The sequence below is a fragment of the Empidonax traillii genome, unplaced genomic scaffold (assembly GCF_003031625.1).
Source record: "Empidonax traillii isolate 1590-97213 ecotype Southwest subspecies unplaced genomic scaffold, ASM303162v1 scaffold391:size1093220, whole genome shotgun sequence".
Classification (NCBI taxonomy): domain Eukaryota; kingdom Metazoa; phylum Chordata; class Aves; order Passeriformes; family Tyrannidae; genus Empidonax; species Empidonax traillii.
In genome coordinates, this window is record NW_020955584.1 from 695,309 (window position 1) to 712,888 (window position 17,580).

The 17,580-nt window shown below is 40.9% G+C and overlaps 1 protein-coding gene across 6 annotated transcripts in view; it reads left to right on the forward strand.

The window, feature by feature from the left end:
- The window catches only part of TRERF1 (transcriptional regulating factor 1), a 99,077-nt gene that overhangs the window by 29,977 nt on the left and 51,520 nt on the right, over positions 1-17,580 (forward strand). The window contains exon 3 of one of the 6 annotated variants that reach the window (XM_027893508.1): positions 1,716-1,843. The exons of the other annotated variants lie outside the window; for them this stretch is intronic. The gene's annotated coding sequence lies outside the window, so the exon portion shown is untranslated. The remainder of the gene's footprint in view (positions 1-1,715; positions 1,844-17,580) is intronic. 6 annotated transcript variants of the gene reach the window in all.

Below are 17,580 nucleotides of genomic sequence, written 5' to 3' on the forward strand. Positions count from 1 at the left end.
CGCAGAACTGGCTTTAAAATGAGATACTGTGAGGAAGAAGTAGCACTTCCAACTTGCTCTCATCTTTCACCTCTAGAAGAAAATATTCCATCTGCATTTTGTGTAATGCCTTCTCAGGGTAAAATATAATCCTGAGCTGGGAATGTGTGTCTTGTTCTCCTTTCTCTGAGAGGGCTTTGTTTATCCTTTCCCCAGTAGCCTGGGCCGGGGAAATGCAGTTTTCTCACACTTGCCCTCCTGTGTTACAAGAAGTGGCTGTCCTGGTCATGTTCCTTCTCAGGGCCACAGTTGTCAGGTGTCCCTCCTTCTTTCAGCTATCCCTAACTACTATGGATGGTATCAGTGTTACTTATTTATTCATTTTTTTTTTAAAACTTCTACTTCCTTTCTGCGTTCTCTCACCCCATTTACGTTTAGGTTTTCATCCTTCCCGGCAGGCATCTGGATCCTGCCCCAAATGTGCCCTTGAATCCTGTCAGTATCTCTTGTCTGTGTTTTTCCTTGATTGCTTACATTTTTCATGGGTATTTCCTGACCCATTCCCTGCTGTTTTTTTCTTGTGGAGGAGTCCTTCTGAAGCATTCCTGTGTTTCTTGCTGCCATTCCAGTTAAAGGGATTGTTATGTTTTGGTCCCATTTAAAGCAGTGATAGGTGGTCCAGTCTGCACTTGGTTTAATCCTAGCCATGATGACTTCCTTGTAATGGCTGGCTTTTGGCATCCGTCCTATTGATTACATGATGAGGTAGAATAAAAATAATGAATAATAGCTCTTTTAATATGCCTGAAGCCTAGTGATGAAATTATGAGACTTGGCAAGCTTGCAGCAATGTTGATAGGTGCCAGACCTCTCACCCAGTATTTTCTTTTCCTTCCCCTGTGTTTCCCTATGCCTTTATCTTACTTCCTTCCAAGGAACTTGGAGCTCTTGTGAACTGCAAGTCAGGTTTCACGTGAGGTCTGCCCGATAGCTTGGATCATAAATATAAAATTGTTCTGTAAGGCCTAATCTTTTTTCAGAGGTGTGTTTATGAGGTAAAAATTACTTTGGTCGCTGAAACAGCATTGTGTCATTTTTGAAAGGAAATGACAAGGAAGTAACTGTTATCAGGCCTATTTTCACCCGCTGTTAGCTTAGACCTGACAAATTGCAGCTCCAAGGTCTTGTGCCTTAACAGTTCCAAATTAGATGCCAATTAATATTGATTATCTGAAAAGCAGTAGGTTGATGTATATTCTATTATTAATAGCTGTTAATGCACTTTATAATACCAATCTGTTTTGCAGACATTTTCTGGTTGTTCTTTTTTAACGAGTCTTGGCAGTGAAAACCCTGTTTTTACACATGCAGAACCTCAGTAACTTGTTGAAGTGTTTGTGTGGGGGTTTTAGTTGTTTTTTTAGGGGGGTTGGTTTTTTTTTTTTTTTTCATTTTGGGTGTGTTTGTGTTCTTGTTTACTGTAACACTCAATTTTGATGATACCAAATAGAGGCAAAGTCCAGTAATTATTTCTGTCTAAACTGGCACATTGTGGTTTCTTCTTGTGTTAGCGTGCATCAGTGCAAAACTCTTGCATCACTGCTAGATGAGTTTTAATAACTTCCTTTGACATTGCCTGTGAGTATTTTTGTCTCCACAGAAGCCATCTTAGGAAAACTTTCAAAATAAGAAAGACAGTAAGAGGTAATCTGAGTTCCTTTTCTTGTGTTATTTAGCTGTTATGTCGCAATATGTGGAAAGTACCTGGAAAGCACAGGGAGAAAAATGGGAAATATCTCATGCATAAGGAAAAGCCTCTAACTGTATGTGGGGGTAGACTATATACATAAATGGAGACATCAAGGTAAATGCTTTTTCCTTTTTTTTACTTCCAGAAAATTTGAATATTTGCACAATCTGATGTTAGGAGTTGTAAATGCTTAACACTTCTAAAAGAATAAATTACTTCAGTGCCTGAATGTGTAGATAACTGTCAGCTTCAAAGGATCAAGTGAGTTGGAAGGAATGTCTGGAGAACTTGGTATAGGCAGGTATCAGGCAGAATATAGAAAGCGGGGGAATATATTCAGCTAATGTAACAGAGTCCTAGATGTAAGTTTGTGTATAAATTAAGACTAATTAAGTTACAAAAAGCAAATTTCTGTGGTTCTGCTTTTAGTGTAGAAGTGGAATACTCACTTCCCTCTCCCCATCTCTGTCATGCTGGGTTTCCCAATCTGCTTGTTGTAAGAATTGTTCTGCTTCTGTAAAAACTGAGATGGAAAATTAACCTATTTAATACTTTTCAAACTACCCTTAGAAAGAAGGCTACCTTTGGCTTTAGAATATCCTTGTTGTGAGCTGGCTAAGAGAAACTGAAATCAGTACTGTAAAATGCACATTAAATCTATAGGGCTGAGACTGAAAGAGCCATTTCAGCTGCTTCTTGAGAAGTGAACTGACCTGAAGTTTCCCTTGAGTACATAAAGGACAAAGATAAGGTGTAGTTTAGGTTTGCAGTCTCTGGGTTGCCTGTTGCCTGTCGTGCACTGCACCCAAGTGTTCTGGGCTTCAGCAGGTACGCAGGCACGAGGGGGTTGTAAGGGCTGACCCTGGGGGTTGCAGCTGCCCCTGTGGAGTGAGTGCCCACCAGAGCAGGCCTGTGGGGTGATGTGAGCATCACTGCTGCTGCTCGTCACTGAGCCCACCACCACGATCCCCTCGTCCTTCTCTGATGTTGGTGGTGTGACTGGAGCTCCTAGACACGGTGTGGGGAGCAGGTGACCCTCTCCCTGGTGAGCACACGGTACCAGCTCTGTGGCTGTGGACCGGCTGCCAATTTCAGTGCTTGAAAATAGCGCTGGCAGCCAAGAAACTTCCAACTGCAGCTCTGCTAATGACTGGTGGTGTGGTTTTGGGCAACTCCCTTGGTTGTCTTTGAGTCATCTCCCCTTTCAGTAAAAAGGGGATGATACTTACTGTTGAGATGATTAATTATTGTGCTTCAGATGTCAAGGTCCTGCCATGTATTGTTACCATTGTTATGGGGAACCTTCTCTGCTTTTATTAAGAAACAGTGGCTCCAAGAACACAACAGATTGTAGGGACTTTTTTCTTTTGTTTAGTTTGGTTTGGTTTGTGTTTTTTTTTTTTTCCCCATGGTAATTTATGAAACAGATCACATTGACTTTCGGTACCAAAGTGCCAACCACCAAATCTTTTGAGTCTTGGCTCCTCTCCTCCCCTTTTTCTTCCTCTCTGCATCTCCCCCTTGGTTGTCCACCCTTCATATTAAACCTTTCCTCAGTTAAAGGCAATGTGGTGGATAGAGTTAAAAGGAAAATTAAGGTTGAGGCTGATGTTGAAATCCTAGCAATAAGGGTGTGCTAATGATGTAGCGAGATATAGAAATGTTCTTCTTTTTTTTTTCTCAGAAACCCATTCTGTGTGGAGGTTGTACAGTTTCCAGGCTCAGACTTGGCTGTCAACTTGAAATGTGTCAGTAGCTTGCTGTTTTTTAAAAAATAAAATTAAAAAGTCTAAAAATAATATTGGGGGGAGCCCCATGAGTGAAAAATGAAAAAAAATTCACATATGAGATTAAATTTAACTTAAAACCCCCTAAATATTTAAATTAAAGGAAAATATTAGTTAAGATACCTGGACAGAGCTCTGAGAACAGCAGAACCTTGTTTGCTGTTAATGTCCCACAAAAAGGGTGCTCTCTCGGTTTATGAGTGACCTTCAGCTGCAGGTGGTAATTTCTGCTCCAGGTGGAAGAGATGATGTGTTTAAGGAGCAGAGAGCTCTCCCTAGTCCACCCATTTGGCTGGTGGGGCTGTAAGGGGCAGGCAGCTGTTGGTGCTCTTGCTGGGTGCATCTCTGCAGCTCAAGGAGCAAAGCCAAAGGTGACTCTCATTTACTCCCTGGTGGCCCTCTTGATGCTCAGCCAGTAGCCAGGGCTGCTTGTGACTTGTGGACTTCCTAAACCCTTAAGTTTTAGAAAATACATTCTTCGAAATACATTCATAGGCTTCTGTCCCCAGAATGAGCCTCTGGTGTCTGTTCATTGTGTCTTTCTTGAGCAGGTCGTGATCTCTCACTCAGTAATTTCTATAGGGAGTCTGTAACTTCTGTTGTTACTTCACAGAGGTGTCCGCTCCTGACTATAAATGATGGAAGGAGACATGTCCCCTTTTTGTTTATCCATGGAGGGATATAATATAGTGCATGGATGCAGTACAGTGCATTGTGTGTTTGCTGAATACAAGTTACTGTTAGTTGAAAAGTGGAGAGAAGAAGATATGGATATCATAAACTCTGGTGCTCATTTCCATACTTGGAAATCACTTCATGTTCGTTGTTTATCCACATAAAATTTTGAAACTCCAGCACCAAATAACGTTAGGTAGAGTAGCAGAATGGTAGATTGCAGTCTGTCCTGGAGTTCTGGGAAAACCCTTGAAAACCCAGAACTGAGGCCATGAAGCACTTCGAAGACAAATGAACTTTGATTTTAATATTCTGGTAGTGCACAGGGAGCAGCCTGTGCTTCTGAAGACTTGTGCTCTAAGAGCCATACTGGTTGGAGTTATCCAAATGCAGAGGTCTGTATTTCTGAATGTACAGCATTGCATCCAAAGTGTGGAAGATGTAAATGCCAGAGGAACTGCACAAGATTTTAGTCAACTGGATAAGACTAAAGTGGATCTTGGGGAAATCGTGTTTAACAAGCTTGCTGTTGATGAGTTTCTAAGCATACCATACATCAATCAACTGTAATTATGCACAGTCAGGCAGAGGAGATTAATTCTGAACTCCCTAAAACTTTTTCATCTGACCAGAAGCAGCTTTTGGGGTACTAGTTTTGTCTAATGTATTCTTTATCTTCTGAGTAAATTTTGGTGGAGGCATTTAGCCATTTTGTTGGTAAGTCACTGATAACTCTTATCCTCTTTGATAAGCCCAATATGCAGACCATTTAAACTCTCAATATAAGATGTATTCTCTAAATCTTTTCTGAAGGGAATAGACCAGAAATGCATGTTGCCCTTGTTGTTACTGTTTTTTAGATAATACTCTCCCTCCCTGCCTTGCCTTACACGAAATAACATTCTTATCCATCCAGAGGTTACGTTTCCTTCTTTAGCTGCAGATTTGTGCAGGAAATTTAGCGCCTAGATGGTGCCTGCTGTGACCCCCAGTCTTTTTTACAGGATTGTTACCTTCCCAAATGCAGTTCCCCAAGGGTATCTCCCAGAGTTCTCCTTTTTAATTTTTTTATTCCCAGTACTTTGTGACTTTATATTACTGCTGTAGTAAAACCAGCTGCTGTTCAGAGAAACTATGCCTAGCAAAATATACACTTTACCAGAAAGTTACCTAATTGTTTTTTTGCATACCATTGCTCCAGGTTTCATGTTCCGTGTAGATGATGAGAATTGATTCCATATTTTCTTTCTGGTAATGGCAATGGACAGCATCCCATCAGGCCCCCAAAACACCAGTGAAAAAAATATGAGAAGAAGTGGGGTACATGGTGTCATTACAAATAACATTTAAGGAATTTTGTATCATTGAACTTCTTGTGCTCTGCACTTTAGGTTTGTGTGAACATAATTACAGCTTTGAATTCTTTCTTTTAAATATTGCATGTATGTGGGGAGTAGTTGTTTTGTTTTTGCTAAGTAGCATTTTTCCAGACAATTGCATTCAAACCACTTGTGTTCTTTTTTGAAGGTTAAATTTAATGTTGGTAGTTTTCTTTTTCGTCTAGTTTTTATGAGATTAAGTACTAGACAGTTGCACGTTTACCATAAACTGATAGTCAAAAGGTGCAGTCTCACAAAGACTTGGCTAAAACTAAATGAATAGCTCTCAATTTCCTGTAGGTGTGGGGTTTTTTGTGTGTGTGTGCACACTGCTTACCAATAAGGAATACAGCAACTTTCTTCTGAGATAGCTGTGTTGCCAACTTTTATACTGTTGAAGTAATTTTGTTAAACAAGAGGAAGAAAAAAGTTCATAAATCGTCAAAAGGAATTTGTCTGCAAAGTGTGCCAACAGGGTTGGGTCTGTTTTTCCTCCTCCATTTTATCAGGAGCAAAGCTCGTTGCTTTTGTACTGTATTGGCCTTTTGCTTTCACATGGTGAGCCTTAACAGCAACAGTATACTGCTTTCATGATTTATTCCAACAGTTACCTGTGAGTGTAGCGTTTGAACATGCCTCTTGGAGATTAAAAAGATCAAGACTTTTTACTTCCATGGGGATGTCGTACACAGTCTCATTTTAGGCATGTCACTCTGAAGCGACTCGAGTAATTTCCTTAGGGCAGTGTGGGAAGGCTGTGGAGATTTGGGCAATGGTACCCTCCCACCAAAGCCATCTTCTGCTGGTCAGGGAATACTCTGTTTGGTCTGTCTGTTACAGGTTCCGATGAATTTTACCTCTGATATATCCTATTGATGTCACTTTGATCCTGTGCATTGCTAGTTTGAAAACTTAAGTGTTATTTTAACAATGCCATGCTTTTTCTTTTACAAGGGAAAAGTGTATACTCTCTGGCCCTTATCCTCATCTGTGCTATTAAAAACAGACAGGCAAATGATTAGACCTGACTGCCCACTTAAACTTCCTTTGGATTTCTTGAGTAGACAACTTGAAAGAACAAATTATGTCTTGTTCTTTTTCTCTCTAGTTTCTTCTGACTTGCAGCATAGAACACCATCTCCTTTTGTAGCCTGAAGACAGTGAGACAGAATTATAGAATCGTAGAATCAACCGGGTTGGAAAAGACCTCTGAGATCATCAAGTCCGACTCTTGATCCAACACCACCATAGTTACTAGGCCATGGCATTAAGTGCCACATCCAGTCTCATCTTAAAAACCTTCAGGAATGGTGAATCCACCACCTCCCCGGGCAGCCCATTCCAATCTCTCTCCGTAAAAAATTTCTTCCAATATCCAACCTAAAATTCCCCTGGCAGAGATGATGAAGTCTTCACTAGAAATATTCTCTTAATCTGAACTAGTTACACCATCAATCCCAGTGACAAAACTCAGTTGAAGTAGCACTTTTTTGACACCACGCTAGGAGGATATCCAACAAGCTTTCACTGATTGAAAAAAATGGAAAAGGTGCTTGGGGTGTACCTCTGCAGCTTGCTGTGTAACTTTTTCCTTTTATGATCTCTTGGATGGACCATGGTGCATTAAAAACTTAGCATTTCTACCAAGAGAGGTTGCTGTAGAGCCCTCGAGGGGTGCCTGCATTATCTCCTCCACAATTGTTAAATGTGTGTTTCATGTGCCACCAACTCAGAGACCAGCTGTTGTTCCTCAGTTCTGATTTGAGAGTCAGAGCCAGATGAGGGTGTGTTCTTGCTTCTTTAGTTTCTAGACACGGTTTAGGGAAAGAAAGGAATGTCATGACATGCCCTGAATACCCTGATGAAGAATAAAGTCTTGAGACGATCTGTGGCTCTGACTACTTCAGATACAAAAGGAGGTGCAAACTACTGTTTAATTTAGACTTTAGCGGGTACTTAAGGGTCATCTGTAGGATGATCTGAAGTTCTGACATCGGTTTCTGGTGGGATGTGTTATTGCATGAGGTTTGAATCAAAGTAGCAATGGCCACCATTCAGTAAAACCATAGCTGACAGTGGTTTAGGCAGGGTATTCTCTTACAATATTAAAGTACTTTTATTAGAGCGAGAAAGACGGCTGTGTGTCCAGATGTCACCTTGAAGGATCCCGGTACAAGAATCAGAGCAAGTAATGCGGTTTAAACTCTGGTGAGTCACATACATTGAGGAGATCCTGTGCTGTCTGTCATGCAAGACAAGTTCACGTTTGCTTAGGCTGTCTTCTTATCATGCACGGGTTTGCCTTTCACTGCTGATTAAATTTTAAATGATTTCCTTGTTTTTTGAAATGTTGATGTTATATTAGTTTCAGTGCTTTTTTAGTTGCTTGTCCTCTTCCATATACGTGTACATTTATTTCTTATTAAAGAAATACAGTTTTATGTAATTGTATAATACTATATGAAGAATAGTTGAATGGGAGGGATTGTTCTCCTATGTTCTTTTTCTCCTGTTTAAAACAAACTGAGACTTATGTGATATTTACCAGCAGTCTCTTGCTGATCCAGGGACATTACTTTTAAAGAACAGGCCCTGAGAGTATTCTTTTCATTTGGAAGGGGTTAACATCAGCTTTTCATGTTCAGATGGGACATATGAAACACAACCATACAGGTTGCTATTGGTGAGAATGTGGTTTGTATAATTGTGATAGGTGAAGACACCGGGTTTTTATTCCAAGCAAATTAAAATAAGAGGGGGGTACTAACAAAAAACTATTTCTGTATATTTACTAACCTCTAGGCGTCCTTAGCAGGTGATGAACTTGTTCCTTAATCATTTAATTACTTAATTTTGAGAAGTCGGGCAGGACATGAGGATTTCTGGTGGTTAGCCCAACAGCATGTCACTTTAGCCTGAGTGTTCCTCAGAGTTTCGACCTATGTGAGACAATTTATAATACGTGCCTCAGAAGTACTGTGAAGGTACCAAATTAATGCTTTCAGTGGAAGATCACAGGATGCTTTGAATAAAGCTTTACAAAAGTGCACGGTGTTCTTATACACAAACTATTTGGTATTAATAGTATCTCTTAAATGACAAGAAAAATTAAATGTGCCAGATTTGTGAAGCTGGAGAAGCGTTTGCTCATTATTTTGTAAGAGCTGGAAAGTGCAGATGGAGAAGGGAGGATTGAAATCTAGGTTTGGAGGAAAAAATCCCATGGGTTGCCATCATGGATGTGGTTTTAAAATCCTTCATTTTGTTGCCTTGTGGCTGTAAATCGGCTTTGTAGGTGGCTGAGCGTGTTTCTAAACAGGGTGAGAGGGAAGAGAGAGTTCACCAATGCAGAGCAATGCAGAGCAGAGGAAGCTGCTGCGCAAACTCTCTATTTGAAGATGTGACAAACCAGGAACTGCTGTAGTCCTTTTCTTAAATAGGAAATACATGCAACCACAAAAGACAAGTGCCTGGCTGCAACATGTATTAAAAAATGTGGAGGACAGTCTTTCAGCGTACTTTGCTGTTTAGATAATACTTCAAAAGCTGAAAAAAAAAAAAAGGCTAGCATGCAATGTGCCTGCAGAATAACAATTAGTGGCATTTTAGCCTGCATGTCCACAGTAGGGTTGTCCTTTCATGAAATCATAGAATGGTTTGGGTTGGAAGGAACCTTAAAGATCATCGTCTCAACCCTCCAGCCATGGCCAGGGACATCTCCCACTAGACCATGTTGATCAAAACCTCATCCAGCCTGGCCTTGAACACTGCCGGGGTTGGGGCATCCACAGCTTTGCTGGGCAACCTATTCCAGTGCCTCACCACTCTCACAGTAAAGAATTTCTTCCTAAAGTAAGGGATTTCTTCCTAGAGGATAGTGATGCCTTTATCTGTGCTGCTGGGTGTCACTGAGATGCAGGTGCTCTTCATAGTGTGTGGGATCTTTGCCATCCTGTCCAAACTTTCCTCAGCTTCGGAATTTCTTCATCTGTCCTTCCCAGGCTCCAGTTCTCTTCTGCCACATTCTCCTATGTGACCTTATGAAAATTGTTTGGTTTGCTTGAAACCAGCTCACAGAGAATGAGGAAGATTCACTCATCTGGGGTGGCTGGAGCTTCTTGCTGTATTTCAGTTATTTTAAGTGAGGTGTGAACTTTCTCTGAGAGGTGAGAAGTGAAAGTCCTCCCTCTCCATTGCTTGGGATACTAGCAGCCTCAGAAATGAGGAAATAGCTACCCTTTAACTTTGTGATGGAGGCCAAAACACTAAAAAAAACCCCAAACTCATTTATTCAGAGAAATTATTGTGATTGTTTGGGAACAGCTACAAGATGATCAAGGTGTTTTTCCGATGGGCAAGTTGGCCATCCTTTGTTAGGTCTTGCCAATTAAACTTTTAATTTTTAAATGAGCTGTGGTAGATGTGTTCTTAGCCACTCCAGTAAGTATCCTAGGGAAGGCTTTGTGGCTAGTAATTAATTCTGATGTTGAGCTAGGGTTCAACAAATGGCTGCACAGGTTTTATTTAGGCAATTCTAACCTGAGGAGATGCCTCGAAACTTCATTGACCTTTGTTAAAAGAGTTAAAGCTCTATTAAACTTTAGCCTAGGAAAAGAACACCTTTAGATCTACGTTATGGTGTTCCTGTTCTGCAAATAAATCCATATGGGCAAAAAGCACTGAGCACTTTGGTCTGGTATCTAGACGCTTGCTTTTAAAGGGAAGCTTCTCATACAGGCCATAACGTCCTGTGTAACGTCTTCATGTGTGCTACTTATCCAGCACACCATTGCAATGCTTCTGCCATTTGTCTAAAAGAGAAAGTTTCCTACTCTAAAAAAGCAAAAGCACTACAACTAAATTGGTACTTTTGCCTATAAGTATTACTGTTATTTCATAATGATAGGAATTCTCCTTTTTGAGCTGAAAGCAGAAGCAGCATTATGTTCTGACAAGTTGTTCTGACTCAACTTCAACCGTAACTTTTTAGTAGTCATTAAATGCCTTATTGTGTTTAAAAAACAAAACAAATATTTTTGTTTTGTAAGAACGAGTATCTGATATGACAGCATAAAGCAAAAGTTTATTATGCATATACAGTTGAAATAAGCTAACTTGTTTAAGCTGTATTGTAGACACAGTGCTTCTGCATTTGAAAAAGTTTCATGACTCCATATAACCATATCAACATATTTCCATAGTTAATTTCCAGCCTACAATTGTATTATCCCTTGTCTAATGGAACATCATAATATTAAGTAAACTAATAACACTAATGTTAATGTTGCTGATGCTTTATTAGATACTACATAAAGAAAAAAAATCAAACACCGAAAAAACAACAACACAACAAACTGTAATCCTACACTCACTTAGCCAGGATGTGTTTTAACTCGTGAAGTTTTTCTGTGGGAGGAAAGTGAAGGGCCCATCTAAAATTATTGTATCCAGTGCTCAAAATGGACCAGTATACAACTGTATGCTGAACTGTTGTGTACTGTTGCTTGTGAGGACATGAAATCTGTACCGAGTGCTCTTCAGCACTTTTCTGCAGAGAGGGTCTCCTGTTTTTTATGCTGGGTCTCCTGTCACATTTATGTATGTCTACATATATGCAGCAAATAGAGAATTAATGCAGTGAGCATAAATGGGTGGTGAGGCAATGTGATTATTTAGAAAGGGAAGGGAAAAGTAATTAAAAGTCTTTAGTTGATAGAACTAAAGATCACTGGTAATTATACTGAACAAAGCTGTTGCTTTCTAAATTTGAAGGTGCCACCAATATTGGGGTATGGCAAATATGTCCTGTGTCTCACAGGGGGTTAATTTCCTTTTGGTGTGGGCTTACTTGATTAATATGAATGTTAGCACAGGCCAGTCCAGCTCTATACATTATACAGGGAAGAGCTCTCTACATTCTGGAGAACAGTTTTTATTGGAAGGGAGCTGGGATGGTGGTAAAAAACTAACAAAATACAGAGGCCTTGCAGCACTACTAAAATAATGGATATGGTCTTGGAATGCAAAAGCCAAGCATGTCCCCTAGAAGTGTATAGTGTTTTACCAGTGTATGATGGCACAGGATCATTACTGGAATAGAGTCCAATTCTTACGTGCCTGGAGAAAACTGAGAGATTGGTTACAGTTGGAAACGCTGTTTTACTGTTAGATTTTTATTTTTGTTTTTTTTTTTAATAAAAAGCTTTGCGTGCTTACTTCAGGTGAAGAGGCTGAGTTGTATCTTGCACATATCTATAGAGGAAAGAAAGTACAAAGCTCTTCAGTTTCGTAGGAGGAGATATAATGAGACTGAATAGCTGAAAGTTGAAACCAGATGAATCTGGGCTACTTGTAACACACAAATTATTAAACAGAATAAATTGCTTGGTAAAACAACTCCCTTTGGACGTGATGGGTTCTTGATCACTTGCTCACGAATTAGGATTGCATAGTTTTATTGCTGCTGTGATATATGTATACAGCAAGCAATGTATCTGCACGTGGGTCTGTGGCAGACCTTGAGTGGAAGGTCAGACAGGTGATCAATGGTCTGTTCTGCTTTCTGCGTCTGTGGGAGGTGGGTAGAGACCACCTGACCCTGTGAAACGTTGTACCTCCTCTGGAAGGCTGGTGAGGTTTGTTTTTGCTATTGAGGTCTGTTTCTTTTCTCTCTTTAGCAAATATGGGGTTTGTTTCATGACTCAGAAGGGAGAAAACAGAATTTAAGTCCTGCCTACCCATTCATGTGGAGAGTGGCTTCTATAGCTAAAGCAGGGGGAGTCTTGAGTGGCTTTGGGGTTTTTTATTCAGTAGTTGGGAGGTGGGATTTTTTGTTTTGTTTTTTTTTTGAGAAAGATTAAAGGAGTCAGATAAATCGAACTTTGCATCTGTGAAGACATCTTGCTGAAAAAAAGAATAGTACCAGTAGAATAGAGAGGAAAGTCAACTTATGATCAAGTGTTTTATTCAATTTTTGCTTGGTCTTTTGGGAAATAGGTGAATTTGCACAGATCATGGAAAATGAAAAGCTAACTCACGAGGGACCCTCCACCGTTAATTCAGTTTTCTAGATTCATTCCATATCAGTAATAACTGGACTTATTTTTCTTTTCCTGGTGACTGCTTGTTTGACCCATATAAAATAAAGTTCGTCTTAATTCAGTTTCAAAAAGAGGCACGTTTCCATCACCGTGTCAAACTTCTGGCACACTTTTTGTGACGTGTTACTCTGTATTCTACAGAGAGATGGGGATCACACTAGTTGAGTTTCATATCTCTGCATTTGCCTTTTCAGGTTGGAATAGAGGTCACAAGGTAAAGCTATGCAACACTGCTGCACCTGGGCAGTGGACCCAACTTGGCAATTCCACATTATTTACGTGTGCCAAAATAAAATTCATATGTGCAATTTAGCGTCTTAAAAAAAAAAGAAAAAGGAGTCCCGCTTCTTGTTCCCACAGTAATGCTTGTGTAGAAATCTTTGTCTGGATGGTGTTGGTCGGAAAGCCTTTTGTGGGGAAAGAAGTTTTGTGTTTTAATGAAAATCCAGTGTTCTAGTTGAATTTGCAATATTACAGCAGAGCTCTGTTTCACTGAGTATGAGAAGCTCTGTGAGAATGGCAGAGAAAATGCCACTGCCTTAACTTATGACACATATTACCTGTGAATTATTTATGGTACTTCATTGCAAATGGAGTGTTCTGTAGTGTATTTGTAAACAATGAATTCTTTATGACAGGACATCTGTATCTGTGGATCCTGTCTCACAGAACTGATTTTCTAAATACACTTCATGATAAGATATCTATCCCTTTTCCCAGGCCGCCCTGTAATAAAGTACTTTTGTATTTCTGATGTATCTGTTATCCATTTTGACTCTGACTCATAAATGATATGTAGAATTTTGTGCTCTTTGTGAGTTGATATGTTAAGTTCATTTTATAATTAGGTATATGGAAGCATTCTGATTTCTGTACTGTATAAAATCAGTTTAATGGAAGACTTTCTTGCCACTTAAGTTTGCTTCTTCTAACTTTCCCAAAGAAAACATATTTTGTAAGACAGTACTTAATTTTTTTTTTTTAATTCATAAGAACGACTTTCTGGTTATGCCAGTAGTTTGTGGGGTGCAGTGGGGTAAGTGCAGTGTGCAGTTCACAGTGGTGATGCAAGAAATGGGGAATGAATGCCTGTTTGGCCCAGAATGTGACTTTGGGGCTAACATCTTCCCTTGCTTGTCTGTGCAGTTTGATCATACTCACTTGAAGGCTTACTTTGTGTAGATCACTCCTACAGTATGTTTCCTAACAGGACTCTAGCAAAACTTCTCCAGCTGTTTAGAATAGTCACTGGCAATGCCAACTGTGAGCTGTGTATCCTCAGCAAAATGTTTAAGCAGTCAACCTAGCTACTTCTTGGCACAGGTTTGTGGAAGAGGCTGCTTTACCCGCTCCTGCCTGCAATCTTCCACGTGAGCGTGGGGGAGAATTTTGGTGGCACCAGAGAAGCAGACACCTTGGGGGACTTCAAATTCACAGCCGACCAGTGAGTGGCTGAAGGGGTTGGTATTGCCTGTGTTGACCTGCTGACTTGTGCAGCTGCCTGGTGAACAAAGCCACTAAAAAGATCCAAGGTGGAAAACAACTTTCCACAAGGAAAGGGCTGGTTTTTCACCAAGCCCATTTCAGTAACTTCTTTTTCTGTGTGGTTCACAGCTGGATTCACCTATCTTGGTGAGGGGGCAGCTGGCTGGGCTCAAGGCTGGGAGCTCTGCAGGCAGATTGGCAGCAGATCTCTGGACCAGGTGGGCTGTGCAAGTTACTGGACAGCACGATATGGAAGCACAGTTGGAGGGATATGGATGGAACGCTACCACTACCATCTTACCCACATTTGCTAAGGCAATGTGATATGTTGGTTGCAGTGCCACATGGATGAGAAATGTGCCAAGAGGGAAAAATGCTTTAGTTCAGGTATGGTTAAAAAAGCCCTTTTATTTTCAATTTTTAAGATGGATGGGGAGTCATCCATGGTATTATCTTGTGCATACCCTCCCTCATCAGTGCACGGTGCCCAGGCAGCAGTGTGTGAGCAGTGTGTGAACCTGGTCTCCTGCTGTGTTCCCTTTTTCCTCCCTGCCCCATAATTACCCTTAGGAGCCTAGCACCGGTGACCAGTTTCAAAGCTAATGTACTAGGAATCCTTTTGAATTCCCTCAAAAAGGGAGAGAAGTTAATGCTGGGTGCCCGCCTGCCCCTGTGCGGCTGCTGCAGTTGCTTAGCAGCCAGCGGAGGCACTGGGGAGGAGCAGCTCTCCCCTCCCTCAGTCGTCTGTGGAGAGAGATGAGAAGACAGTTATTACTGGTCAGCTTCATTAGCATCTTGTTTTCTCTCTGTCTCTCTCGCACACACATATACACCCTTACCTGCCTCTGCTCAGCAGTTTCTCACGAGCTGGTGAAATGGAGTCTCCCACATCCAAGCAACCCTCACTGCTCACAGGCTCAGAGAAGTAAGGCAGCAACCATCCCAGGCAACTGTGGGGCCTTAGTCCACAGCATTACGAATGTGCTGCGTAGATGTTTTACTGTCTCTTGAAAGAGTGGGGTTGGGTAGGCGCTTCAGCTGACAAGGTTGTGGTTTTGCACATAGGCCTCTTATTTAAGTTTTCCATTTTTAGTTGTAGGGTGCTCATCGCTTTTCACCACTTTTCCTTGCAGGCTCTGACAGAGTAGCTCTGATCAGTCTTCCTGCTGTATCTTGGAGATGTCTCCAGCTTTTGGCCAAAAGCTTTGGCCTGTTCTGTTACCACAAGTGGTGGTAAAGGATGCCAGCCCCTGCCTTGGCTGCAGTGGTACAGGGCGGTTGAGATCCTGGATGGAGGGTGGGCTGTGACCAGGGAGGCTGAGGGGTGTTGGGTTTCTCTCAGGCTGCCCCAGGGAACAAAAACACCCTGAAAACACAGCAGATGGCCAAGAATGATGGTGTCAGTTCAGCTGCCAGAGCAGCTTTGTTACACATGAGGGCTGAAGACAAAGGTCTTTGAAAAAGGATGGGTACCAAGATGACATTTGTAGAAGTTCAGCTTTGTTTCAGAGGGGTTTCTGTAAACCTGACCTGAGAAGAAGGAATTAAGAGTCTAATTCCTGGTATATCCAGTTAACCACATCACTACATATCTAGCTGTGGCAAAGTGTCCAGTCCAGTGGGATCCTTCCTTGCTTACTTGTTCTTTAAGAATACTCCTTCTGATGGGCACCTCTGATTTCAGTAGAATTTCAGTGAATGATGCGAGCAGAGAAGCTGCTGGCTGTAACAGTCACACATCAGCCAGTTTGATGTGTCATTTTACTTTTCATTTTAATGCAGATTCCTAGATAGCCACAAATTTAGAGTTGGAGAAATGAGCACATGACTGATATGAAGAAATATAGCGGGATTTTCTTTTTATAAGGCTAATTGTGTTAATTTGCTTGAGACACAATTATCTCAATGGGATTGATTTGTTTAATTAACTCGGGATGCCTGCAGGTGAAATAGTGAGTATAAATAGAAGGACGGTGGGGAATGCATCACTAATGTTTGTATTGCAGAAGGATTGACTCATATGTAAATGAAGTGCTGCAAGCCTGCCAGGCTAACCTAGTTCTGTGGTGGTTTCTAGATATATAAAAAAAAAATCTCATGCTGTGATGCATAACACAGGGCTCGTACGCTCAGGAATAAGTTAGTGAAGAGTGTACACCGTAGTACTAAGGACAAATACACTTTGCTCCTGCTGCAAGTTCCTTGCGTATGAGCACTTCTTTGAGCACTGCAAAAGGGTAGTAGCGTCCAAAGGATACAGTTTGTGTGAGACCACTGTGATGGCACTGCCCTGATGCAACACAGCATGTCAGTCCTCCGGTGAGAAATCACTGCAGTTTCTTGTTCCAAACATTGCAAAGGCCACTTCTAGACAGAGTGTGAGTAACCTGTATCTGCATTCCTGGGCTGAAGCCCTGTAGCAAAACATTACATGTTCTCATTCTCAGCTCCCTCTGCTTTACTGTGTGGACATACCACTCTACAGAGGATTAGGTGTCTTAATAGACCAGTTCTGCAACCTGTGTTTGTGTCCTTTGCCTGCTGTTTGCAAGGGTTGTATCCGCTACTATAACGTGTCCTTTGTCCTGAGGTGGATGGTTATGTTCAAGGCCCAGAGAGGAAATTCTGAGCCTTTTCTGTCAGTTGGGTTCTGTGCCGTACAAAATCTTATATCTACAAATACAGAGGACAGGTATATATTTCTGATCTTTCCCCTACCTAAAGTAAATGATTTGTTTTTAAGTAAAGTGAAACTTTAGTCTTCCTCTGAATCTTTCAGTGATCTTCCTCATAGCTTGTGGCAAAGTACTGTGCAAATTGAGTGCTGATTATAAACAAAACCAGATCAACAGAGCAATGCCACAGAACCAAACCAACTAAACAAACACACATTTCCTTTCAGCAGCTCTAAGTGTACTGTGTTTCAGAAATGCCTGTGCTTCTGCACAATGAGAGTGTATAGGAGCCCTGTCATTTTTTCCACAATTCTTTTTTATATCCTTGATAGTTTATCCATCTCGTGTTAATGGGGGTGCTTCAAGCTTCTCCATCTCTTTCTGTACAGAAATCTGTCTTTGTCCTGAATTATTCTTGTCCCCATTTTCTGAGGCTTTTACTACATCTGCTATCTCAAGAAGAGATCAGATGATAAGAGCCGAACACAGCAGTCTGATGGAGAACACGCTTCTGATTTATGCTGTGGCTGTTGTAGGTCCTTATCCTTTAGATAATCATGTGAATGCTTTCGTCTTGAAAATGGAAAAAAAGAATATTTCTAAGTTCTATCTTTGCATATCTAGCAGTATGTTTCATTTATTTGCTGAACACTTGATTCAAATATTGAGTTACTCCAGAACTGTTAAACCCAGCAATCAGTTTTGAGTGCTTCGCATTTTTCATTTAAATGCACTTTGCTTTTTATTGAT